General features: G+C 46.6%; 1 protein-coding gene across 4 annotated transcripts in view; it reads left to right on the top strand.

Moving 5' to 3' along the window:
- The window catches only part of KANK2 (KN motif and ankyrin repeat domains 2), a 228,012-nt gene that overhangs the window by 137,911 nt on the left and 62,148 nt on the right, over positions 1-27,953 (top strand). For 2 of the 4 annotated variants that reach the window (XM_069231642.1, XM_069231640.1), the window contains exon 3: positions 7,198-7,332. The gene's annotated coding sequence lies outside the window, so the exon portion shown is untranslated. Of the gene's footprint in view, positions 1-143; positions 1,539-7,197; positions 7,333-27,953 lie in introns of those variants that run through there. The other 2 variants (XM_069231641.1, XM_069231643.1) reach the window with 2 other exon arrangements.

Below are 27,953 nucleotides of genomic sequence, written 5' to 3'. Positions count from 1 at the left end.
GGGACGGCGCTCACGCCCTCACACCAGTTGTTAAATGGGTCATGTGCAGTGACGTGATTTGACATTTTCCATAACCAAAAGATGATGGAAAGAGGAGGAGGTGGGGAGGGGCTGGCCCCTGTGATTCAGCCCGCGCAGAGCCCAGTCTTTGCGAGAAACACATGTTTTCGTCTTGAAATAATTAAAAAGCCAGCCAGAGAGACGGGAGGAACCCAAAAAACACAAGGAGGCGGCACATCGGTGAGAGGAACGAACCAGCGGGAACTGAATGCAGAAGCGGACCGCTGCAGACGGTGGCTTTGAAGGCTTACTTAGAGGCTGCCACGGGGTAGTCGCTCCTGAGTCGGGTAACAGGGAATTACTCCAGAGGCTGGTGCCAGGGAGTTGCTCGAGACGCTGATTCTGTACTTTGGATCCAGAGCCTGGCACCAGGAGCCTTTAGAGAAGCTGGTACCAGGAGTCTTTCCAGAAGCTGGCACCGGGGTGTCGTTGCAGAGGCTGGTACCAGGAGTCCTTCCAAAGGCTGGTGCCAGGAGTCCTTCCAGAGGCTGGTACCGGGGTTCCGTTGCAGAGGCTGGCACCAGGAGTCCTTCCAGAGGCTGGTACCGGGGTTCCGTTGCAGAGGCTGGCAGCAGGAGTCCTTCCAGAGGCTGGTACCGGGGTGTAGGTGCAGAGGCTGGTACCAGGAGTCCTTCCAAAGGCTGGTGCCAGGAGTCCTTCCAGAGGCTGGTACCGGGGTTCCGTTGCAGAGGCTGGCACCAGGAGTCCTTCCAGAGGCTGGTACCGGGGTTCCGTTGCAGAGGCTGGCAGCAGGAGTCCTTCCAGAGGCTGGTACCGGGGTGTAGGTGCAGAGGCTGGTACCAGGAGTCCTTCCAAAGGCTGGTGCCAGGAGTCCTTCCAGAGGCTGGTACCGGGGTTCCGTTGCAGAGGCTGGCACCAGGAGTCCTTCCAGAGGCTGGTACCGGGGTTCCGTTGCAGAGGCTGGCAGCAGGAGTCCTTCCAGAGGCTGGTACCGGGGTGTAGGTGCAGAGGCTGGTACCAGGCAGCTACTACAAGCTCCAGTCCCAGAAAGTTGATTCAGACTCTGGTACCAGAGAGCTGCGTCAGACCCTCCTACAGCAGAGATAGCAAACTTTCGCCACATAGCACAACAGAAGTATACTAAATTAATAATTTGGATACTTCTACTGGAACAGTTGTGTAATACTGTGAGTGCTCCGGAAGCAGGTACCAGGGAGTCACTTCGAATGCTGGTTTGGCTGAGAGACTGCGAAGATCCAAGAAATTGCTTCAAAGGGCAGTAGTGGATATTTGGACACATATTGGATGCAGTTACCAGGGATTCCCAGTAGCTGAAACAACAATCGCTTTGCTTGCTGGTACTCCAGTCCTGAGCACGAGCAGGCTTTAATAGTACACCCCAGCAGCAGAAATCTACACACATCCATCCATACATTCCAAGTCTTCTCTGGGGAATACAGTCCCTTCGTCCAAGCAAGCGCTGCAGCTGCTGGAATGAAAGAAAGATCTGTTTGCTGGTGAGTTTTAGACGATCGCAGAGGAGAAAGTTGACGGCTCTTGGGAGGAAGGAGTGGTGGTGGTGAGGGAGGGTGGAAGTGGGTAACCACACAAGAAATGCAAAGAAAAGTGCAGTAAAATGCAATACATGTTGCTCTTCTATTCTATCAAACGTATCACTAAAAGATCCTACGTTTGGGCGCCGATAATGAAAGTTGGGAATGTTGGGGTGGATCAAAGGGATCGAGCAAAACTTTATTTCATTGTACTATAGACAAAAGGCCATTTTAGGAGTGCTTTGGGACTGCATACACACAGGTGAAAAATGATGCACCATTACTGAGGTTATATGATTTATCACGTTTTGGTGTAATTACTAATGCTATTTAATGTTTATTTGCAGGATAATAATTATTATGCATCTCCAGGGTAAGAATGAGCCAGTTTTCACTTAATTACCCAAAACATTCTGCCATTTGAGCGTGGGCTCGCTATATGCACTGAAGTGTCAGATTACAAATGATTGCAGAATTAAAGTGCATAAGGTAACACAAGGTTCCGGTGACTTGGAGACTTATGGGAGCCCTAGTTACACTACCAACTGTAGTGGTGCCTTTGGCAAGAAAAGTGGTGGGCTTGTTTCTAGCAAACTCTCTGCTTGCCAGCCACAGATCTTAAAATGAATGAGATGCGAGATTGGATGTTTTTGTTTGAGAAATGGCTTTTCAATAAAAAAATGATAATGCTCAGCATTATGCTGTCTTACAATATCCAGGGCTTCTGAGAGAGCATAAAGTGTTAGACTTGAAGGACTTAAGGTTTACATGTCCTTTTGCATGAACTCGGGGGGAGCCTGGAGGATATGTGTTCCTTATTTAGAGATCACTCAGAGAGGTCATTGGGATCTCGTTACTCCTAGGGTTCACTCAACTGTCCATTCAACGCTTCTGTGGGAGAAAAGGGCAGATAGCATTAAATGAACATTCCGACTTAGAATGTGAGTCATGTAAGTGTATAGCAGCCCTCTCCCCTTTGGGAGACATCATTTCATTGCATTAAGCTGCAATGGGACAACACTTCACATGGCGAGACTTGACAACTGCTGCCCTTTCCTGGTTGCATGGGAGGACACAATCACGTAGCCATCATTGTAAGCAAGGACCACACTGTGAGGGAGGAAACAACTCAAGCGCTCTTCTCTGAGCGTAATCTGGATCTCCTATGCCAGGAGGAGTGGGAGTGAGAGACGACCATGTCTTGACTATATAGTTATGAAATCATTGAGGAGAAAATGTCACATTCCTTGCTTGGAGAGACAACCACTCCACATACAATATATTGTATTGGTATGACAGATTAAAGAAGTGTTTCCAAAGTTTTGATGTCAAATATATGTATTAAATAATACAGTCTGTCCAGTGGTGACTTTCAGTTTCCTGAAAGGTTTCCTAAGATGACACGCTGTTGTTGCCTTTGATTGAGTTGAGTATAGCAGCACGCAAGCGCTGCTTTTCCGACGTGTTGGTATCTATGTGGGCTTTTAACAATGCCCACCTCACGCCCATCACTTTTACTCGTTCGTGGGCTTGCCTTTCAAAAATCCTTTGATGACATTGGTAAATGCTTTACATTTGTCCCACCTTGGGGTGGTTTTCTTACCACCTTGGGGACAAACCCTGTTACATGAATAATTGCATCTTTTCTGATATGTTTGACTGCGAGTAAACTTCTTTTTCCTCTTGTGTCCCTCCTTTGCGCTCACTGTGGCCGTGGCGCTTTGAATTGACTTGCTTATGTCAACTGTTTTGGCAAGTTAGGAATTTACAATGCTAATAGCTCTAACTCGAGCAAGTGTGAGACCCACTGCATTGCAAATGCTTGTTTTACTAGTCAAGACTTGGCTTTTCGTTGCAGAATGTGGAGAAGTAAGTGTCTGAGTGACTTTGTAGGCAGGAGAAAGTGTTTCTCAGACTCTGCTTCTCCCAAGTGACACTATTGGAAAATTCTACGCTTGCTGGGTTTGTGGTTTGATCTGTGTCAGCCAATCTCTATTTCCAGACTGTGGGCACTCGGTCTATATTTGGTGAATGTTTGTGCATATGGATTTCCACCACAGAGAGGTAGGTATTCAGCACTACTAAAGTTTCTTTCCAGTGATCAGTGGCATTCTAGCTTGTTGCAGTTTTTTTTAGTTGTGTCTCCCAACAAATTGTGTAGTGCGTTTTTTTGGTCCAATCAAGGTTTGTCCCAGGTCCTTCCTTCAGCTTTAGGTTTCATATGCCAGGAGGCCTTGAGTGTTGGTCCAGAGAGATTGCAGTGCTTTGAGCAAACATTGTAAAGAATCGTTGAGGGTTTGGCATTTTGATACTAATGATGCCCTTCACTACTAGGACCTGGTGGTGGTGGAGGGCATCTGGGTCACCGTTCTTGACTGGGACCAGGATTGAAAGATTCAATTTTGGACATTGAGCTACTGGGTAACACTCCTGTTGTTCAATATCCGTATGTATACACCCATCATCGTTAGCAAGACACTGTTGTCCTGACAAGATAGCCACTACAGCCCACAGGATAGAACACTTCGAAGAGCACATGAACAACAACAAGCTCATCTCTGCTAGTATCACATTAAGAGAAGACAACTACTCCGCTGTATACCTCTGGAAGGAAAGCACATTTTCAAGGCAACTCCAGCCCTTGCCTTTAACAGAGTACCATACTATCAAGAGGACACAATCACCCCTCTACCGCTTGTAGGAAATTGCTTTGTTAACTAGACAACTGCTCCCGTCCTCATCTATTAAAGGATGTTACATTGTCAACAGGTGACACAAGCTCCATCCCTTACCCCTTAAGGAACATGACTTTCTCAGCTAGAGAACACCTCCAGTCCTAGCTGAGGAGACAATAACTCCACTCATAACTTCTGGGAAGACTTTCACACTAATGGGTACATCTACTCCAAGTCTCTCTAATAACATGAAAATCCAAGTTTCTCTAGTTACAGGAAAAAACATTTAGCGCCAGATTTAAGAGAAAATGACGGTGTGTGGCGCCAAATTTAGCAGCATCTTGCACCGTAATTTTCAAAACACAGGGATGGGCCGTATTTAGTAGAATACGGCGCACCCCTGTATTTCCCCCTGCGCCGGCGCTAAATTTGCTGCCGTGCGCTATTGCAGCAACCCTTGCACCATAGTGAAGGGATAGCTGTGTTGAGGGGGAGATTGTTTTGTGCAGGAACCTTCCTGCACAAAAGCAATCTTAAATGGCGATTTTCTCTTTCTATATAGGCTGTAGAATGCAGCACACATAGAAAGAGCAAAAAAACAAAGAGACATGAAAGCACTTCTCCTTGTTGCGCCATGCTAACACCACCCCTGGGGTTGTGTTAGATTTTGCCGCTGCCTCAGGTTTACCAAAATTCCTAAATCTGAGGCAGCATCAAAATGCAATCGGTGTTGCTGTGGCATGCCCACAGCAAAACCCATTGCACGCCTCTTCCACGCAAAGTGCTGCGTGTGAAGGGGACGTATTTACAAGGTGGCATTAAGCCACAAAAAATGGCTTAACACCACCTTGTTAATACGGCGCAGTGCATTGCGCTACCGGAGCGTCATGAAAAATGACGTCCCGGTGGTGCTAAGGGCTCTTAAATATGCCCCGTAATCTGAAGAAACAGAGGCTTAACCCTTTGAGCTAATGGGCCAGTTTGTTGCCTGAAGGTCACTGCCTGCTATCTCAGTTAAATTCGAGAAGTGTAAGTAACTTGATGTTAAAGGATGGGCTGCAGTTTTAGAATGCAGCAGATTCGGGTTTAGGTAGATAGAAGGCCTGCAACCAGGTTACAAGTCGGGGGTACACGCGGGTACACAGTGTCCACCCACTATTTTCACAAGGTGGACGCCATCCACCCTGCCAAGTAGTTGTGCTGCACTGTAATATGCTGAACTTGTCCCGTTTTTATGTGTAAGCACCGCAACACATTCAGCAGCTCCTGCATTTTGTCTGCTTTCCTTCTGAGCAGCAACGTGCAGGCAGCAGTGAGGGGGCTTTTTTATTTCAAATTCAAGCTGGGACCTATCTGCAAATGCATGTAAATTATGTAACTGTAAATCTATGTATATGATGCGTTACATAGGATAGTGAGGGTTACAGGGTGTGTAGGAGTCACATGTCCTTCATAGCTCACTGCGCTATATGAGAAGGAGTACAATTTATGAACTGCTAGTAACAATAAGATCTCTGTGTAAAAAGCAGTAGCCCACTTACCTATCTGCATTAAAAAAAAAAATCTGTCATGAGGTGCTTTGCAGAAGACATGTTAACTCTATATGCTGCTTATATTTAACATTTGTACTAGACACATCACACTTCTCTCCAGCAAATGTTTTAAGCCACAGAGTTATCTTACCATTATTATTATTCCCCGAGATTTACAGGTCATACGAAGATCTCTCCGCAGTACGTGCCTTCACCCCTTAAGACTTTTTAAAACGCAGTCTTTACAAACAATTAAGCAGAAAAGATGTATTGCCATGTGTCTCCTTGTGTCAATTTCTTTGTTTCCAGAGATTTAGAAAAATAAATGTTAAAATTGAGGCCCAGATTTTGTGCTGGGGTTGTGTCACTTTTTTGGCACAACCCCAAATGCAAAATTGAATTTGTTAAATCTGGTAATTCACTCAAAGATTCTCCTGCTAGAGATGCTAGAAAATATGTGTGAGGACTTAAGATCAGATGTCATGACTTGTGATGTCACTTCCTGTGAGGCTATGGCTTGAAATGCCACTCCGCGTGATGACTCTTGCGATGTCACATGCCATGATTTCCCATGCTGTGATAGCACGCACCATGATGTCCCTTGTATGCTGTCTAACTTGGTTAGTCTCCCCCAATTCATTTTTTAGGACTTTTTCCCAGCCTGCAACCCTTTCTGCTATCACCATTTGGAGACATCCCAAATATATACCAATTCCACAGGAATTTGGCCTACAGGATGCAAGACTCCACTACTGCTTACAGTACCCATATGCCGGAAAAGTCTCCACCCATTCCACACCATGCTTATTCTTTGGGCGATGGCCTCTCTGATCAAATTTTGGTCACCTGAAAATTATCCTAAAGCACTTTGGTTGTCGCAGTAAAATACTTTCACTTTGACTTGCCTATTTTTTTCTAGGATGTATTTTCTTTTCGATAGAATCTCTGTGGAAAACCTTTATATACGATTATCTGTTTCGGATATCATTGTATTTTTATCCGGGCTTGAAACCCTCTCACACATGAGTCATAAGTTGAACCTGTGCAACAGAGCTGCTTGAGCAGGGATGTTGGAATGCATGCTGACCTTGTAAGTTTTGGGCGTTAAAGCACCCTCCGAGGTTTGTCCAGGAGAAAAGGTTCTATCCAGATTTGATCCCGTGCACGTAGCACTTTACATGCTCGTAGTTTTGCCTTAATGTTGTGCATGTAGAATAAAAATTCCAAGTCCCAGAATGCTATCTGTGGTTAGCCAAAAAGCCCGGACTGGCTAGATGTGTATCATATGGCCTAGCGATACTTGGCTGCTATAGAGACATAGTTGCAAATACCAGGCCATCAGCTAAAGAGTCATTTAAAATGTTATATACCAATATAAGATATTATCGAATCATTTTTTCGTTCTTTTCTTTCCAGATATAGCTAATAAAAGTGAAAAGCAAGTGTGAAGTTGTTTGGAGGAATAACGGAAAGAAGGAAGAAAGTTACTGACTCGTCTGTTAGATCAGTATGCTGGGGCAGTTTCTCATAGAAGAAGAGTCTCAGACTTAGGTAAGGAGACAAATCCTATTTCTTTTTATTATTGTTTTTGTTGTAATAGTACAGCATGGTGCATCATTTAAAATTCACCCACTGACAAAGCCAATTGCTATGTCTTTTGTATAGCACGTGCACATAGGGGAACACAGTATGCACAGACAGGTGAAGGAGAGGATCACAGGTTAAGACCCTAGAGAAATCAAAGAGTAATGAATGCCCATCAGAGGAGGCGTGGATGCTTTGTGTGCTGCAAATGATTTGCCATGGAAACACGGGATGATGTACAGTTCAGAAGCACAGGGTCAGTGCTTTAAATGGGCCGGTACTGTCCGGTACTGAGTACCGGCACTTTTTTATTTTGAGAAGGAGAGTACCGGCACATCTCAAGAAAAACGTAATACTTTTAATTGGAGAGTACCGGCACTTCTCGGAAACAAGCAGGTACCCTGTCACAGAGTACCTGCACTTTAATTTTTCCATTTCAAGCACTGCACAGGGTGATGTGCAACTGAGGTTATAGATGATGTGCAATAGAGGGAACATGTCAACGTGCCCCAGTTGTGACACTTTCAGCTAGGTCTGTTTTTTTTCTTTTTACCAGCAGCATTTCGTATGCTGTGATTATTAAAATTATGCGTAAAAATTGTGAAAGCAAACTCAAGAGGTGTGAAATGCATAGTTTGTAGGTTACAAAGGTCAGAACTGGCAAAAGGTGCCACATTTCATGGGCCACTCGGCAGCGATCGATGCACATAGACAAACGAATCGACTTTTAAAAAAAAAAAATCAAAAAAACATATCTTTTCTCTTTACGGTATTGACAGTTGGGCGTTTTGTTGCTTCAAACTGTTGGCTGTGTTGTGCAACATTCTGAGCAGAAAATGTGTGCCTTGGGTGGCTAGTTCGTGTTTTTCGTTTACTGTGCTTAAATTTTTTTTTCATAGCAAACGGCTACATTTCATTGCAGGCACGAGGGGTTCCCTGCAATAAATGATTGTAATGGGATTGCCGACTATAGGTGGCACATTGACTCTTTTTCCTGTCAGTCAGTGCATTACCTGCCTTGAACAATGTCGGTGAAGACTAGATCTCCTTCTAACAGTGCTTCAGTGAAAACATCAGATACCATTTCAGCTTGATAAGGGAGCTAAACTCCGTCCCTGAAGCATGCTTCTGCAAAATTAAGACGCCAGAAATTCCATATAGCACATCTTGAATGAGGAATTTCAAGTGGCATTCGTAGAGCCTAACTTTAAAAAAAATGAAAATCCGATTGTTAATGTGTCCGTGTATAGAAGTGTTAAGTCTCTCTTTCAGTTAGTCAGATAAGGCATTTCCAAGAAAAGAATAAAACAAAGTGACAACCTCTGAGGTTTGGTGTGTGTGAGAGAGATAACTGAATTGAAGGAAGGCTAAAAACTGTAAAAACTTTGCCCTTGTATAGCGCACTACTCACCTGTAAGGGTCTCAAGGCACTGTACGCATACCACTGTAGAACCCCTCCTGGCTTTTCCCTGTGAGGCACCCACTCCTGGATAATCCCAGGGTGAAGCCAAGCATCCAAGCACTGTGAGGGCCATTGTGGAGATTAAGAAAGCTATTGCCCAGAGTGGGACCCATTAATTAGAGTAGGCACCGAGGTGAGAATTATCTGTTCCAAGGGAATTGAGCCCAAGACCCACCAAGGTGGGAATTTAACCCTGGTCCAGAACCAGATCTGTGCATCAGGGTCTGCCGCTCTAACCATTGTGCCACACTTCTCCACTATACTCTGCTAAAGCTATAGAGGGCTGCCGAGGATCACACAGCTAGAAACCAAAGTCGCAATTCGAGTATTTGGTTTCAAAAGTAGTAACCTTTGAATTTTTCTCCAGCATCCTGTCTTAAGACAAGAGTGTCAAACTGGTGCTGAAGTGGTCCTCAGAAGCTACAAGACCACAAGCCCAGAATGTTGTGGGTATTGAAACCTCAAGAAAGCCTGATAATGCAAATCACTGCGCTTGAACCATTTAAAACACATTTATCAAGTACTTGCATGTTTTTGTTAATAATGTATAATGGTGAGGTGGCCCCAGGGTCAACGCAATTCCTGTTGTGGGATAAACACTTCCACTAGTACGTTAATTACCAGGAAATGACTGCCACACATATCTTCAGGCTTCACTGCAAGATTGGATGACTATCAGGGTATTTCTGTGTTTCGCACTTTGTTCACAGCTCGTCATTGCATCTGCAAGCGGCGGGTGATTGCTGCCAGGAGGCTGGCGTCTGGCAGTATGCTTTCCTTGGCTTTTAAAAGCTATGTCTATTGACAGATTTTTGTGGTGTGAACCTGTTCTAGATTCATACGTTATGCACCACTCTGCCATCGAGAGTATGAGCTCCAAGTTACTTACCTGTAAGTATTATTACCGGTAACTTGTTCAATGGCTTCAGCCGACAAAAAAACAATTCTTTAGGATTGGGGCTGTGGGGGCTCCACTTTAACTGTGAGGTCTTGACTCATTTTAACCCATTGACCATATCGGCAACACCCCTCTAAATTGTGCACTCTTGATTCCCCTATAGTCTACCCCTCTGCTATTCTACTAATTCATTTTGGCTGTTCCAATGAGGGAAGTGACATTCTGAACTTTGTTTAATTTCACATTTTCAGGAAGGGTTTCAAAAGCTGTGGTTATCCGATTGTTAGGTCGAGTCTACTAGACAACAAATGTGCTGTCTGTTGTGATATATGTGGCTTACCATAAACACCGAGGTGCTTTGAACCCTCTTATTGCTTGCCATTGGTTGGCTTTCCTTGTCATTTTCATTTGACTGCTTCTTATTTGTTCTCAACCTTGTGTGTGCTCTTCTCCTGAGCCATTGCCTCTTTACCATGTGTGAATTTGCCTGGTGTCCATTCTCGATGTTAGGGACCTACTTTTTTCTTTTTGTGTAAGCATTCACAGAGATTGCATGTTTTTGAGCTGTCTCCCTCATGTATTTCTCTCCCAACTCATGCTGCTGCCTATCCTTGTGAGCTTCTCATCACCTCCTTCCCAGGGGCGTAGCTTCAGGGGGGTGTTTGGGGTGCTAAACCCCCCTCATAAATGTATTTTCTGGAAAATAGTAGGGTACAGGTGTTTTCAGTTGGGTATGGTGAGGTCTGTCGGATTTCACAAGGAAATGTTACATAAACACAGACAAAAACGCGCACACACTCTCTCCCTCTCTGCTTTGACAGTCTTCAACCATCTTTTATTTTACACAATATTGTATTTTCTCTCACTTACTACCCCTACCAATCCGCACTCGTCTCCCTTTCCACCGCTCATTAGCCCCTTTCATGTGCCCTGCTTGCCGTATAATGTATTTTGACATTATAAACCAGCGTGATCGTTGGCAACTCTGAAGCTCACCCCCCCCCCCCCCCCAATCTCACTGAGCAAGCTATGCCCCGGCGCCCTCCCTCTTACACTCACCCATGTGCTATTCCATGTTGCATCCTCCACTGCCAACCCCTGTGTTACATCTGCATCCCACACCCTACTTTTTGTTTCCATTGCCATTCCTTCCCTCCCTGTGTTGCTACCAACAACCCCTGTTGCTTCCACCCCTTTTACTTCTGCTTCCTCCTTCTGCTTAATCTGCTTAAAAAAATAAAAACAGCCTTTGCACATTTTTTTTACTTACTGATCTGAAAAGAAGTGACTGTGTCATTTTGTCATGCTTGATGTGCACACCTACAAAAAAAATGTGGGCCGCTGCATAAAAGTTTTTAATTTGTTTTACGTTAGCCATTCTACACAGCATCAGGAATGCTGTGCAGCCTGGCTGAGAACGATTGGCTTTGCTAATGCTTGTTAGACGTCTTGTGGTTCAGTCGATCATCCTATTTGACATCCAAAGAGTAATGACAGCTACAGCATTGACAGCAACTGTGGTTTTCCACTACTGGTTTAGGAAATTGATTTGTAATGGAAACGTGACCAGGAGGGATTTACTAAATCCTGAGCAACAACTCTCCGTCTCTGCCCCTAACGCTTGCTAAAAAAGTAAATGCCATGTGCTCAGAATGTAGCGGATATTGTGACCAAGTTGAAAAGTAGTCCACCAAGGCAAGAAACACACCTGAGCCAGATTTTTTCTTCAAACAGATCCTTTTGAATCTCTCAGTCAAACTTTTTGTCTTATTTTGTCAGTCAAACTAATATCCAAGTGAATAGTGAATGCGGTGCCCCCTCTCTGCCTCAAAAAAGCAACATCTGCTGCCCAAATAAAATTCAGCCTGTCCTGGCACTTCCATCCAGATGCCACCCCTCTGCGTATTCCTCCTACATCAAGTTCCACTTGACTTTTTAATGAAGAGTTTTCAAGTTGATCCTCAGCAGATGTGATAAAGCTTATTTTTGGTTTGTTTTCCCTTAAGTACAGCACAGTCAACATTTTAAGGCAATCATGCAAGGCCCTCCCCAGTCAAAATGTGGCCATGACAAGTAAGCGTTAGGTTAGGAAACGGACAATGGCTTCCCCATTGAAAAATATTGTTGATGTTGACGTTTTCTCTTATTGCCTGTTATAAGACTTTATCTGGAGTAGTGGTCTGTCTTACAGTTGCCCACTTCAGGGCTATCTACGTTGTTTTTCGCAGAATGGACTTTAGTTAGTGTTTGACATCCAAGAAGCATTGGGGCAAGAGACTCTCACGAAGAGCACGTAAGTCCTGGCTCTTAACAGACTGAGCTGTGAGGCAACAAAGCAATTTGCTGGGTGGCGGCCATTTTGTTTCTGGGATACTCACAGGCTGGGCCCCTGTCTTTGAGGTTTCCACATTCCATCAAGCATGTCCTTTCCACTCCCGTAAGCTTTAGAAGTAGTAACGCTGCACTGACAGCTGCGCCATCTGGCAGACCAGAACAAGTTGGAAAACCGATCGGAGTGTGAGAGCCTGTGTGGTGTGTCGAAGCCAAAGAATGTCTCTCCGGACAGCTGATGTTGACTGGACCCCAGCCCTGAGATCGGAGTCCTGCCTGAGACAAGCTCTGAGAATTGTTTTTTTTTAGATTAAATTATCTTTATTGACTTTTACAAAGAAATAAGCAGTAACTACACTGCATATCAAAGTCCAAACACGGACAGGATCATTATCCCACCAGTAAGATCATACAAACATGCTTAACATCCCCCCACCAAGCGCTTGTGCAAATTATCCCAGTTAACATACTTCACTGTGTAATCATGAGTACATACAGGAGGTGATAATACAACATTGCGACCCAGTCTTAAGTTGGACCCTCCCCCAATTGTATGACCAGTGGACATGTCCGTAGAGGGATCTTTGAGGGTAGCTAGCATTTCTGCCTAGGTTCTGAGACTGTCTTCAAGTTTATCACCATTACGAATATGCTTCATCCAGACTTCTTCTTCTACAGCCCATTCTGTGACATCCCTCAGCCAGTCTGTATATTTAGGAGGTTCAACACACCCACTTTGTTGCTATTTGGCGTTTTGGTAATGTGAGACCCAACAGAAAAACCTTCCTGCTAAGCTTTTTACCAGAGGGGTAGGGGATTGGACCTAGTATCACTTGTCTGCTATCTAACGGCATCTGCCACCCAGAAGCTCTTTTTATATGTTCCAGGACTGATCGTCAATAGGGCGAGAGGGCTGTACATTCCCAAAATAAATCTATAAAATCTGCGGTTATGCCTCTGCATTGGGGACATGTATTGGGACGTGCAGGGTAGATAGCATGTAAGGTCTTTGGAGATAGGTTTGATTGATAGAAAATCAAGCATTATAGCTAGCGATGCAAACCCACTCATGAATACGGATCCAGTTCCTTCCTGTTATTGACTCTGCTATCCATTACTCTCATTTAGTCTGAACCGGAAGGGGTTCCTCCGGTAGGTCCTCGCGCAACGCCCTTTAGAGATGTGAAATTGGACGTCGCCCACCTGCCATTTCCAACATTGCGGTTAACATGCTAGAGCAGGGTGGGGAAGTCAGAAAGGTAGGCCAGACCCCCGTGCCATAGCAGAGATTTTCATATATTGTAAGAATTGACCTGTGCCTAGTGCAAAGGACTCTGCAGCAGTGGCTATTGAGATGAAGCGACTCTCTGGGTATGAGCCCCCCAGAGTGGTGCAACCCCCATCTTTCCACCTCTGGATCGACATGGACTCCGATATCCTGTGAAAAGGTTGCAGAATCCAGAGAGGCATGTCCGGGGCATAAAAAGCACAACAGATCACCCATTTATCCACCCTCTCCCACATCTTTGCCACCTGTCGTATCAGGTAACATGTATCATGGGGGACTTGGGTTGAGCCAGGTAAAGGCGTGTTGCAAGTGTGGCACCTCTAAGCCACCCCGAGTCCATGGTCTCTTTAAAGTGGAGAGTCCCACCCCCCCTACCTTTGTCCGCCCACAGTAGATTGACAATAAGACTGGAGATCGTTTTAAAGTACCATTTAGGATTTGTACAGAATGTGCCCTATAGTATATAGATGCACCAAGGAAGCATTTTTGCGACTGGAATTTTTCCCATGAGAGATAAAGGTAAGTCTCTTCAAAACCTCACAGAGGCTCGCAGTCCCTGCACCATTCTACTGATATTGAGGCTAAAGAATGTCTCCTCAGTAAGCGCTAGTGGAATTCCCAGATATTGGACGTCACTCAATTCCCAAGGGAGTTTCAGTGGTCGTAGAGCTTGAAGCGGTATCTCGGTCAGGGACCCCAGACGGTAAAGTTTGGACTTGGAGAGGTTCATCTGTAGCCCGGAGACCTCCCCAAACTCTTGCATCACGCTCATCAGTATCAGTGCAGAGTACATTGGGGGACGAAAATATATCAGCGTGCCATCTGCATAAATGGAGACCAGGTGAGTGGCCTCTCCTATTGTTATTCCCCATGAACCCAACGTCTGGTTAAGTCTCTGAGCCAATGGCTCCATCGCAAGCGTGAATAGGAGCGGTGAGAGAGGGCACCCCTGTTGGGTGCCCCTGTATAGGCTAAACAGGTCCGATACCTCCCTACCCGAGCGCACCAGAGCGCACGAGTCCACATATAATAACTGGACCCATTGAAATAATTTAGGGCCCATCCTAAACTTCCTCTGGACGTGCCAAAGCTATGTCCAATTCAAAGAAACAAACGTTTGTTCGATATATCTAAAAGTGCCAGTGCAAATGCATCGTTCAGGCACTGCAAAGAGTAGTAGATGTGGGAAAGTCGTCTCGAATTATATAAGGTGGTTCTCCCAGGGATAAACCCCGATTGGTCTGAGTGCATAAGGGATGGGAGACACAGAAGCAAAGCCGCCAATATAATGCTAAGCAGTTTGACATTAACATTTGAAAGGGAAAGAGAAAGAGACCTGAATACTGAGGGCATTAATGAGTCCTTGGTGGATTTGTTAATCATTACTATTAGGGCTTCATGTAGCATGGGTGAAAGGCTACCCTGCCAGAGGGCCTCCTCTAAGATCTCCAGTAGTTTATCTGCCAGGGTGTCTGCATATTTGCAATAGAACTCAGCAGGGAGTTTTAGCTGTTATCAAGGCCCGGATCACGGTAAGGACTTCCTCATGTGTAATAGGTCTATCTAAGTTGTCTCAGTGGTCAGAGGCAAGACAGGGGAGCATAACCTCCGTCAAGTAATCCATGATGTTGCATGATTGGGTCAGTGCCCGGTCAGTGTAAATGACACTAAGATGAGAACAGAAAACCTAATTTCTGGCCTGCTGCATGCAAACTCGGCTTCTCGTTTGATTGTTCAAAGTCAGAATTGGGGTTCAGGATTCCTCCTTTTTGACCGGGCGTGCTAGCAACACTCCAGTCTTGCCCCCTTCAGCATGGAGTTGTTGGCGATACACTGTGTAGATGTGCTTCTCTAATCCATGTCAATCATCTAGCAGGGTTTTACGGGTACCCCACCATTCCACCAGCCTTTTGGAATACATGGCTACTTCTTTTTCTCTATAGTCTAGCCCCTGCTCGCACACCTGAATGCCCCTCTTGAGCTGTTACCGGACCCCGTATGTCATTTTAAGGCAGACCATGCGGAGGACCGACTTCATCGCCTCCCACACCATTGTCTACTTCCTAAGGTGCTTCAGTTCTCATGAAAATAAAGTGTGTGTCTGCAACAGTGTTTTCAAAAGGGGGATCCGTCAGTGCTTTCACACAGAGATACCAGAGTTGGATCGTTGGCCTACCATTCGCTCTCCCCAGAATTAAAAGAACAGGGGAGTAGTCCAACAAATATGGAGGCAAATAAGATATGCTGGACATCTGTGGTGGAAAGCCACTGGAGAATAGGCAATAGTCAAATCAACTATGGGTGCCCACAGCTGGACTGTAGCATGAGAATTGTTTGATATGTGGGTGTCGGACCCCCCAAATGTCACTGAGGGTGCAAGTTATGTATCATGTCCCTCAGTGGCTCTGTCATATGGGGATTAGTGTACTGTCGGGGTGGAGTCCTGTCCTGCTGGCCATTTAGAACACAATTACAGTCTCCCCCAATGACTATATCTACCGATAGATAGCGGGAGGCAACCTGCGCCACATTAGAGTAGTAATCAGGACAGTCATTATTGAGTGCATTTTCATTAATTAAACAGATATTGTGACCATCCAGGGTACCATACAGGATTATACACTGGCCCTCAGGGTTCAGGATGTGATCCCAAGTGAAGAAAGGGCACCCCAGAGTCACCCGAATTAACACTCCACCCGGGGCTTAACTGGAGTAGAAGGTGGCATATAGTTGCCCCTCTAACGTTTCTGGAGAGATTGTAAACAGTACCTCCAAATGTGGGGTCTCGTAAGACTGCAGTGGAGACCTTAAAACGCTTGAGATATGCATACACCTGCCTAGGCTTCTCCAGCTGGGCAATACCACAGACATTCCACGTCATAGGTTTAGCCGTGTGTTCTGCATCTGTTAATTTTGTTAGTCTCTCCCATTCCCCCATCTGGGACAGCCACACCTCCAACCTCTCCTTGATAAGGTGGTCCAGTAGCCGTGATTAGGCCTGCAAATTACAAAGGAAGTAAATAATACCCAAACTCATCAACCCCGTAACTGTCTCCCAACTCCTCTTCCCCATGGGCAGCTGCACCATGTCCTCCCACCCAGCATTTTGTCGGCCAAAGGCCAGACACAGACGCCCCATTACCCTAAAGTAGAAAGCAAACTATATCAAAACCCAGGCAAAATAATAATCCTCTATGCTAGAGGTGAGGGTGCGAGAGAGGGAGCGAGGCAAAAAGCAATCAAGCTCCCGCTGTCTTTCTCTTAACTCTCACCTAGAGCCTACTGTCTATAGAATTAAACAACAAGGAATAACCAACATACCTCACTATTGTCCATCTAATTCCCTCCCCCCAATGTTAGTTCAGTAGTAACTGCTGTCCACAAATATCATTGTCCCAGAGACTGATGCAGTTCCAACCGGTTCCACCTCGGGGAGTGGAAAATATTGTGCCAGCAGGGCCCCAGTCCCCATTGCTCTCAGTACTCACTGTTTGATGTGCAAGTCCCTGGAATCATCCCATGCCAGTACTGTCACTAACAGTGCTAGGATCACTGCGGCATCATTGGAAAGACTCCATTGAATCTGGGTTCCCATCTATAGCTCAGAGTGTGTCATCAGAGCAAACTTAGATCCTTTCTGATGGCCAATTGCTATCCAGATGCTTCCAATGCCCATTTTGCCACCAGGAACAGGCAGACTGTTGCTGAGCTTCAGGAAGACCTCGATCCCGGTGACCTGTGCTTTGACCAGCGATTCGCCGTAGGATATCCAGCCAGTCACTACCTTCTGCGGAGCTGAAAAAAACAAGACTGAACCTTCATGTTGGACTCGGAACTTCACTGGGAAAAGTAGACTGTACTTCAGGTTCATATTTCTCATTCACTTTTCAGCTGCAAGAAAAGTCTTTCTCCTGTCTTGAACCCTTTGGGTATAATCCAGCAATATAGAAAATAGGTTTTCCCTGAAACAGTGGAGGGCCCTGTACCCTGACACATTGGAGAGTGGCATCCAATCACAAAAATTAACAGGTGGGCAATTATGGCTCTCAGGGGGACTCCTGGTTTTTGCTGAGGAGCCAGCTCTCTGTGATCTGGTTACACCGTAGAGGACTTGGAAAGTCTGTTGGGTAAAAGGGCTGTAGTTATCAATTCAGTGAAGGACCCCTCCGCCCACTCCAAGGGAGATTCCTTCTTGCTTCTTTGGTGCAGCTGAAGACTTGCCGACACCAGAGGATGCACAGCCATGGAAATGTTGCAGGTTGCTGACAGGAGCTACAGAAACAATGTTTCAAGGAGAGGTTGTCTCAGTTGTTGCAGTCTTGTTCGGTTCCTGTGAAGTCCATCAGCAGTTCCAGTGGCCAGGAGCAGAAGAGGACTTTGCAGGGGAGTCCTGGTGGAATATTGCTCAACAAATCTGGGGACTTACCCTCAAAGGAGTCCCTAAACAGCCTAAAAAAAGGCTTGGTCCCTCTCTGAGGTGACCACCTATCAGAGGGGTCACTGACGTCTGCTACCTAACCTGACCAGTCAGTTGCTTCCAGGGGCCTCTTCTCATCTTGTTTTTAAGATGGCAGAACCAAGTGGCCACCCGAAGGAGCTCTGGGCACCAACCCTGGGGTGGTGATAGATAGAGGAGTGGTCACTCCCCTTTCCTTTGTGCAATTCACGCCAGAGCGGGGATTGAAGGTCCCTGGACTGGTGCAAACCGGATTATGCAAGGAGGGCACCGAATTTGCCCTTAAAAGCAGTCTGGCGGCGTAGGGAGGCTACCCCTCCCCAGCCCAGTAACACTTATTTCCAAGGGAGAGGAGGTTGCATCCCTTCTCCCACAGGAAATCCTTTGTTCTGCCTTCCCCATCTTGAGCTGGTCAAGCAGCAGGAGGGCAAAATCCTGTCTGAGGGGCTACAGCAGCGTGGGCTGCTCGCAGACTCTGAAAGACTGGTAGGAGCAGTAACTGGGGGTCCTCTAAGGAGCCCCTTTAGTGCATGGAATCATGCCACCAGTACTGGCATCAGTATTGGGGTATGATTCTGGCATGTTTGATACCAAACACGCCTAGGTTCGGAGTTACCATTATGTAGCTGGGCCACAGGTAGTGAATGACCTGTGGCCTGTACATAGCTAAAATGGCTTCCCCGCACTTACGAAGTCCAAGGAATTGGAACTGGAGTTCGTAGGGGCACCTCTGCTCATGCAGGGGTGCCCACACACACAGGGACCTGCACTCTGCCCTTTGGGATGGAAGGGCCCACTGTGGGGGTAACCTACAGTGACCTGGAGTAGTGACTAGCACTGAAAAGGTGCATGTACTGTTTCACGCAGGCTGCAAACAGCAGGCATCCAGACACAGTTTGCATGGGCTTCCATGGGTGGCATAAAATACATGCTGCAGCCCATGGGAGACCCCCGGTGTACCAATGCCCTGGGTAACTAGGTACCATATACTAGGGACTTACAGTGGTACACCAGTATACTAGTTGTGGGGTGTATGAAGTACCAAAGCAACTAAATTTGGAGGAGAGAGCACAATCACTGGGGTCCTGGTTAGCAGGATCTCTGTGAAAACACACTGACAGAGGGCAAAAAGTAGGGTTAACCATGCCAGAAAGAGGGGACTTTCATACACCGCCAAGCTGCCCTTGGTTGCTGAAAGCTGCCACCTCCCCCCCCAGTAAGAAACCAGTCGGCCAGGACCCCGAGGTTATGGCAGGGGTTCGCCTCTCAGGATTGGGGTCCTTCCAGTTCCAGGAGTTCAGAGGTGATTCAGGTCCTCGATCACAGGGCCCCGAACACCCTGCATCGGTGCTGTGCAGCACATCGCCTCCAAACGCGATCCTGCGGAATCACTCATAGGCCGGGTGCTGGCTCTGCTGTAAGTCTCTCTGACGTTTTCCAGTCCCACCAGGCACTCGGGGCACTGAAAGAGCCCCACCATTCTGGGGAGCACCCCCCAAGGGGGGGCACTACAGCCGCTGACACTACGGCCGCCCCAGTGCCTCAGCCAGCAGCCGCGAAACACTCTGCCACCAGAGCAGAACAGCCCCATGCTGATCAGGCTGCAATAAGTCCATTGTCTGCAGGCGAAGGCCACAGAAAGCATACCCCAGGGCCTACCTACTGCACAGGCAGTTTAGGCAGGCTGGGGTCGGGGTTGGCCACACACTACATAGGATTATTGCAGGTTTTAAATTGTGAAGACAGGAGCTCGGAAAGGAACGCCTATTTGGCCATCTTGCCTGGCCAATTCCCCCAAAGCTTTGAGAATTGTGTAAAATATGTGTGCCCAGGTTTCCAGCTGATGGTGGTCTTGTTCATTCATTTCTAAGGGAGAATGATTTCTGGTGCAATTGCGTCTAATGGTTCTATCAGATCAGATCAATTTCTGCAAAGTTATCTTGGGGAAGGAGGTCCTGGCTCGAAGATTCTAGATTGGGAAGATTTCTGGTAGCTTTGAATCTCTTCCATCAACTCAAACCCTGGAGCATCACAAGGTCATATGAGCATTTTTAAAGGATCTGCGCACGTGTATTTCTTCAGGTGGCTTTTCCTGTTCTTCTACATGAAACACATTTACCGAAGGCAGAAAGTATTTCCCAGTACTGATGTTGTGCTCTGGTTCATAGTGTTTGCTGACCAGGCCTCCATACATCTTTCACTTGAGGTTTACCAAATATGGTTCAGTGTTCAGCAAACAAGCAGGTGTCCAGATCTCCCAATGCCAGTGGTCGTGCTAACTTCGCCTACACAAGCAGATGCCGGTCACAACTTAAGTCTCTGTTATTGTATTGTAATTGTATTGTAATAGTATTTATATAGCGCTTACTACCCCTGACGAGGCGTCAAAGCGCTTTTCAGCGAGTAGCACGCTACTCCGGAACCCAACAAGAATTAGTGATGGATTAGTATCGGGAAATATGAGTACAGTTTTAGTATTATTATAAGTTAATTTGAGCCGCGGATATGAGTGTTTGTTAGTTAGATTGACTGGAGTAATGGAGGGGTGGAGGAGGAAAGAAATCCAGAAGTGTTAACTGGGAGTATATCCCTCATTTACTCATCCCAAAGACTTGGGAGGAGTAAAGGGGGATGGAGGAGGGAAGAGTCTGTGGAAGGGTTAGGGAGATCATAGTAGCAGGGTGAAATAAATGAGGGCAAATTTAGTAGGGTTGTTTGGGAGGTCATGGTAGTAGAGTGAGGTTTGGTGAGTTAGATGTGGAAGCGGAGGGAAGAGCTTAGGCAAAGTTATTTAGGAGATGAAAGTAGTAGAATGGATTTGGGATGAGTCAGAGTGGGAATGGAGGATAGATTGATAGAGACATGACATATGATGATGGGTAGATAAGTGTGATAAGATGAGAGCAGGGATTCATAGATATCTAGTATAACAACCCACCCAGGAGCCATAACCTACCACCTCTAGGGGTCGATGTTCCCATAAGTCTCAACTTGTATGTCACGCCTTCCCTCCATTGATGACCTCAGACGTCACTGGATTCCCAGTCATTCCATCAGACGTCAATAGATCTTAACTCATTCCTTCCTCCGATGACATACTCTGCTATGGGCGTACCCCTTATTTACCGACACACTTGCTTTGTGCTTTTATTGTAGTTCTACATCCGCGGCCTCATACTCTTGAGTGGAGCCTCGGTCGTTCCTTTTTTTGATCTCCCACTCTTCAAAGGAGATCTCGCTCTCCGTCACTGGCCTTCTGCCCTTTAGTGGAGTCTCACTCATTCTCCATCAAGAGAATCAGACACTTCAGTGGGGTCTCACTCATTCTTCATCAAGATAATCAGACACTTCAGTGGGGTCTCACTCATTCTTCATCAAGACAATCAGACACTTCATTGGGGGCTCGCTCATTTTCCATCAAGAGAATCAGACACGTCAGTGGGGTCTCACTCATTCTCCCTCAAGAGAATTAGACACTCCAGTGGAGTCTCGCCCGTTTTCCATCAGGACAATCAGGCACTTCAGTGGTGTCTCACTCATTCTCCATCAAGAGAATCAGTCACTTCAGTGGGGTTTCACTCATTCACTTCAGTTGGGTCTCACTCATTCTCCCTCAAGAGAATCAGACACTTCAGTGGAGTATCGCTCACTCACCCGCAAGAGAATCAGACACTTCAGTGGAGTCTCGCTCAGTTGCCATGACGGGCCTCAAGCACCACATCGGTATCTCAGTCATTGCTTACCGGTCATACATTTAGGGGAGTCTCGCTCGCTCCCCATTGCAGACCTCAGTGGAGGTTCACTCACTCTTCTTTGCAGGCAGTTTACACTTTAGTGTAGTCTGTCTCGCACAAGCTCATTTACTCTGAGTATTTCTTAATTACGACGTGTCTCACCATATCCAGGCCTGGGTCTGGAGCCACGAGGCTTAATTCATTGTCTGTCACCCCCCTCCTGGGTATTTCACGATAAATTCGCTCTGTTTTACATTTTTCGGGAATGTTAATCTCCCGGAATTCAGTGGCCCTCTTATCAGTGGTGGCCAGTGGCTGACCTCGATGGAGGACGTGGAGGCCGCCCCCTGCACAGCCCCTCGCTCGCCTGTGGAGTGACCCCTTCTTTGGCCGGAAGCTCCTGTCCCATTGACTCTACGCCGTTATTCGAGGCGCTAGCTCAGCTTACTGCTGACGCCTTCCTCTGCGTGTACGTGTAGGACGGGAGTGGCTGTCTTCTCCGAGACCTCCTGCAGGACTAGGCTAACGTCACTGAGTAAGATACATCCCTGCATTGCGAGGACTTGAATGACTGTCTCCTCGTGGGCAGATATGTTCTTATTATAGTGTACTCCGGATCTGGCGATATTGTACAGACGAGTTTTGTGTTTATACAAATGCTATTTTGTACAGCGGTGCTACAGCGATTGGGCCCTCCTGGGCAGTGTGGTGCTACTGTTCTGTATTGCTGTACAGGAGTATAGGGCAGTCGTTGTCTTGTTTATTCAAGGTGGTCTCTGATGGCGAGGGCTGTATCGCGGGTCGCCCCTTAGCTAAGGGGTCATGGAGTCGAGGTGACGTGATGTCATCAAACACGCTGCAGTTGCTCTTCTGGGCGGGAAGGTGTCAGCTGAAGTGCCCCGCCTCTAGGCAGGAGACGCTTCCCATGCCAGGAGACTCCTCGCCGTTACAGCTTCTGGGCACGGCCAGTGGGACTTGCGACCCAGTGCCGGGGTGGGGGAGCAAGGCACTCCCTGCAGTGAACTACGCCATCCACCGGTAGTCTGCCACTAGCCCCCTGGGGCACCTCACTCTGTAGGCTTTCATTCTCCCTCGAGCACACGAATTGCTCACGCCCCAGCCCAGGCTGCTCTCACCTGAAGGGTGCAGTTCTTCATGGGCACATGAACACGTTCGCCACACTTCTCTGGGGGCGTACTGTATGTTCGGTGCGTAATCTCGTCTTCGGTATAGCCTCGGAATGCTCGATACTCTTCGACCCCCTTGGGCTAAACTGTCCCGAAGGGTGCACTTCCACGACAGGGTGTCCATAGACCGCTAGAGGTCACTCATGTCTATGTCATGCGTGCGATTGCGGGACAGTCCTGTGTTTTTTCAGCCAGTGGCTCTTGAGTGCTAGGACTTGGACTTTCTATTTTCTCATTGTACTGTATGGCCCGACAAGTACCCCCATGCCCAGTGCTGTGGTCGGAAACCCCTGGTCTGGCTCAAAGTCCCACTCATGGCACATGACAGGGCAAGCTGGCAGCGGTGCACACTGCCCCGTTCCCTCTCCACTCTGACACCTGGCCCAGCAATGCCGCAGTGATCGTGAAGTCCTCGCGTCCACAAGGGAGAGTTCAGAGAATTCTGTGCCAAAAGTTGACTTTGTAGCAAAAACACTTATTTCCAGCTGTGAGTTAATTGATGTCAAGTGGGCCTATTTGGAACAGGCCAGGAGTGAGCTTATGCTACAAAATGTGAGGCCCATTTATAGCTGTTGGAACCCTGTAGTCTAGCCTCTGATGATATGTGTTCCAAGGTGTCAGTTAGTGAGTCCCAGTATAAATGGGCCACTCTGAAACTCGTTCCGACTGAGCATCTCTGTGCTCCGCGGAGTGAGACACCCACTGAATGTGTGACTGTGCTGCAAGTGGGAGACATCCCAATGAGCGAGAATGTGGCCCAGCGTACTAGTCTCTGACTCAATGAGTGAGGTAAAGCTCCAAGTTGTGAGACTTGGTCCCAAAGAAGGAGCATCGTGCACCGAATGAGCGGGACGCCTATCCAATGAGCGAGATTCTCATTGAATGAGACTTGCATAGAAAGGGCCTGGCCGTGCTTCGAGGGCTGAGTCTCATACTCAATGAGTGAGACAGTGCTCCAAGGTGTAAGATGCCTACACAATGACTGAGACTGCGTTCGAAGGGGTGACATGCTAGCTAGGTGAGAGAGGTTGTCCTCCCAAGGTGTGACACGACCGTCCAGTAAGTGAGACTGTTTTCGGAGTGACACGCTCACCCAGTTACTGCTACTGTGTTTGAAAAGGTGACACGCTCCTCCAAAAATAAGATTGTGTCCCAAGGTGTGAGGCAATCAGCTGGAGACCGTGTCCGCTTTCCATGCCATGCGACTTTATTTTATTTTTGCATTCTGTGTTCTTATTTTGGCGTTTATCTTTACAAATGAATGATAGGGTAATACTTAAAGGTAGACCTTAATCCGAACCACAGATTTTTGAGTGGGGGCACAGGTTTATTACATTTCTGCATATTTTGGAAATTCGCCACAGGGGTTTAGTCCTTTTGATACATTTCCATCAGATATTTGCAATTTTTGAAAATGTCCTGCATATTTTACATTGCTGCCTCGGTTTGCAGGCAACGGGGCAGTCTGCAAAAGCCTCAGAAAGCAAGGACGAATGGTGGGGCTCAAGGGAGCGGGCCGGACTGGCAGCTGTCAGTGTTTGCAGCACAGGCTAGATCTGACCCAGGTTCTGATGTATTGTAATTACAGCTCGGCAAGCTGGACTGAGTGCTGGGAGCATGATAAGTTAAGTACGGCTCTACAAGGACGCCACACAGCTACAGTTACTCGGGCTGCTTAGGCTCTTCCCGACCCCTTGCATGGAATCTAGCAAGAAAAATGTGCTCTCTTAGGAACCCAGACAAAAGGACAACTTAAGGATTTTGGGGGCCCTGGACCAAACGTATTTTGGGGCCCTGTTAGGCCAGCGCGCTGGTCCAATTTCTAAATGTTTCTGTCTAATATTCAGGGATATTGATGTGTATTTTCAATACTGAAATATAGCAGCAACTCACTAATATTATTGCAAATAATCTCTGTGACAGACTGACATTTCTCATACTCGAGGTCCTCTTTTGAGCTAAAATTAACTTTTTTTATGGATGGTTCATAGTGTTGAAAATGTCTCTCCAAATTGTCCGTAATAGACTTCCAAATATTTTGCGTCAAGTCTGACATAAAAGCAGAACTGGGTGAGATAGTTACATCTGACCGATGAAAACCAAAGATTTGTTGCTGTTCTTTAAATATACTTTGCAGTTTAGTTTTCTAGATCTTTAAACTCGACCCAAAGAAATTGGAGCACTTTATGTGAACACCAGTTACATTCATTATTTTTTAACCACGGGACACTAAGCGATTTGCCCAGAATCACAGGATGTTGGTACCCAGATTCGAACCAAGTTCTCTGGGTCCAAAGTCAGCAGCTTCTGTCGTAATACCACATCCTCTCCCACAGATGCCTGACTAGTGCCAACTTTCAGTGTGAGTGTACAATACATAAGGTAATACTTACTTTTTTGCAATTTCATATAGTGCAGACGTGGGTCGGGGAAATATTTGAGTACTTTACATGCGAACCAGATTACATTACACATTTTCTTTTTTTATATAGGTATAAGGTGATTAGTGATCTGCCCAGGATCACAGAATGGTGAGCCAAGGCTAGGATTCGAACCTGGTTCTCCAGTTCCAAAATTGTGCAAATGTATCTGTAACACAGTTCCAGCACAATTCTCCTGTTTTCCTCAAAGCTGGGGAGAGGGAGGGTGGGGGGCGTGTGCGTGTGTGTGTGTGTGTGGTGGGGGGGGGGGGGGTGTAAATCAAAGATCAGCACTTGGACATCTTCTTTGATAGCATAACACAATAAAAGTAATCTCTAGACTCAAATAATCCTATTGCCGTTGGTGGCACTATATAGAAATCTCTCGATCGCTCAGTTAAGCAATAAATCGCTAGCCAAAGGCGTCGAGCGTACGTTTTTGTCACGGAATCCAAGTTTGGGCACTCCAAGATGGCTCCCACCGCCTCCCTCGACTTCTGCCGTCCTCCATCACCGCCCCCCAGGAAGTTCTCATATTCCAAGTCCCACAACTGTTTATTTTTGGAGGAAAATTGTTTCCATCTACGGCGCTCAAGAGGTTTTTTTCTCCTTTAGGTCTCTCTGAGATTTCGTGGCTATTTTTTTCTAGTGGATCCAGGGTTTTCTCGTCCTCCCATGTCTCAAAAATAACCCCCAGATAAACGCGACATAGGAAATGGAAAGTTATGTTTTTGAATGACCCCTCCTTTATTCACAGCCGCTTCCTTCCCCCACGCAGTCTTCCAAAATATTAGCCCCACTGAGCAGGCTCGGGGGCTCAGAAGGTTTTACTGGTTTGTGCATATTTTGGCGGTGCCTCTTCCGAATCTGTCAGAAAAAAAGATTGTTTATTATATATTTAGGAGAGCCGAGAGAGGAGAATGATGCTGGAGGGAGAGTGGTTTGGAGGAGGGTGGAAGCCAGAGAAGCCAGCCGGATGAGACGCAATTTGTAGAACATTGGGCCAATAGAGGTCAACCGTGAATTAAAACTCCCATAAAACCTTGGGTGTATTTATTTATCGTTTTCTAGCGCAGGGTGTGGATCCTTTCAGTTATTTCAGAATGCAAGATGAGTAATACAATTAAGTTAATTCAAACCTAAAATCGATGCACGGGAAGAGCACATCCTGTAGGGTAGGCGCCCGAAGCTGATGTCCTGCGGAAGGCTGGTGGGACACAGCTTTCACGCAGGCGCAGACTCGTGCTTTGGTTCAGATGGGAAGCAGGGGTTGAAGCAGCTCCGGGCGTCTTCCGTGCTTCATCCGTTACAACGAGCTTGATGAAAGAAGCTGGTAGCCGAAGAGCAGAGCTCTTTTTAGCCGGAATGTAGCGAGCTTTTGCGGGTACTTCAGGTCTTTTTTTCCAGAAAGGGTGTTACATGAATGTTAAGAAAAGGAATAAGGTGACCTTGGCCAATAGTCACTGGGGACTTTTTATTGTAAGAGCAGGGAAAAAGATGTTGAGGTAGAGGGAGAAATCCACGCCCTCCCCCATTGAGTGTGCGTGCCCGGGGGGTGTGTTCGGTGGGATGGAGGTGGGGGGGGACTTTGGAATTTGGAGGTCTCTGGGATTGAGAAACAGACCATAGATTGGTAACAGCAGTGGTATATTCGTCCAAGTAATGATGTGGCAAATGGAATGTTACACAGCAAATATAAGGGCCATTGAGGTAGAGCTGCATGTTTGACACCACTAAAAATAGCACTAATTTGGAAGGGTCGTGTGATGTACAGGTCCTAGGTGAGTCCAGGGTTTTGATTTTCAGGTTGATGGATTAGCATGTCCAAGTCTATAAAGTCAGTTAAAAGGAGAGCCATGAAGTGATGTGTTCTCAAGAGTCGAACGTCTCCTTTTTTCACTATTTAAGCACCCAGTGTTTGTGTGGACCAAGAGGACTGGATCCTTGTCAGAGTTTCAGGATTAACACCGACTAGGTGAATTAATTCAGTTTAGACTAATTTTCTGTAAATGTCGCTTGCAGGGATATAATGAAAATCTGACATGCGTCGGATATCCTGGGACCTATGTTCGACATCCCTGTTGTGAACAGATGTGGATTGAGTTTGGTCTGCTCACATCTGGAAGTGGTTCTTCTACCAGACTAGCAATTACGACAAGGGACACACACAGAACCATTAACGAGCATTGGCAAAGCCGGTAAGCCTGCCTTGCCTTTTAGTCCTGGGTAAAACATTTAAAAAGTTTGCTGTTGTGTAAAAGCAGAACTACAGCTATTGTTTTCTGTACTTCATGCATCTACGAAATAAAGAATTCAATGTCTGGTGATTCGGAGTATATTTGGTATATAAACAGTCCCTAATGGATTTTAATGCAAGCACCCCTTAAGACACAGAACGATGCACCAAACAGCCAAAACCATGAGGTGAGAGTATGCCTGAATATATATATATGTTCGATGGCATGTGTAGCTGCAGATACACATGCTGTGCACATCCCGCCATCTGGTGTTGGGCTCGGAGTGTTACAAGTTGTTTTTCTTCGAAGAAGTCTTTTCGAGTCACGAGACCGAAGGACTCCTCCCATTTCGGCTCCATTGCGCATGGGCGTCGACTCCATCTTAGATTGTTTTTTTTCCGCCATCGGGTTCGGACGTGTTCCTTTTCGCTCCGTGTTTCGGGTCGGAAAGTTAGTTAGAATATCGGAAAAATCGTCGGTATTGTTTGCGTTCGGTATCGGGTTAGTTACAACAGATCGACACCGACTTTTGAAGAGCTCCGGTGGCCCTTCGGGGTTTTTTCGATCCCCCGTCG

Source organism: Pleurodeles waltl, chromosome 4_2 (genome assembly GCF_031143425.1).
Source record: "Pleurodeles waltl isolate 20211129_DDA chromosome 4_2, aPleWal1.hap1.20221129, whole genome shotgun sequence".
NCBI classification, from domain to species: Eukaryota; Metazoa; Chordata; class Amphibia; order Caudata; family Salamandridae; genus Pleurodeles; species Pleurodeles waltl.
The sequence above is the reverse complement of the archived record's forward strand: the minus strand, read 5'-3'. Positions and strand labels throughout refer to the sequence as shown.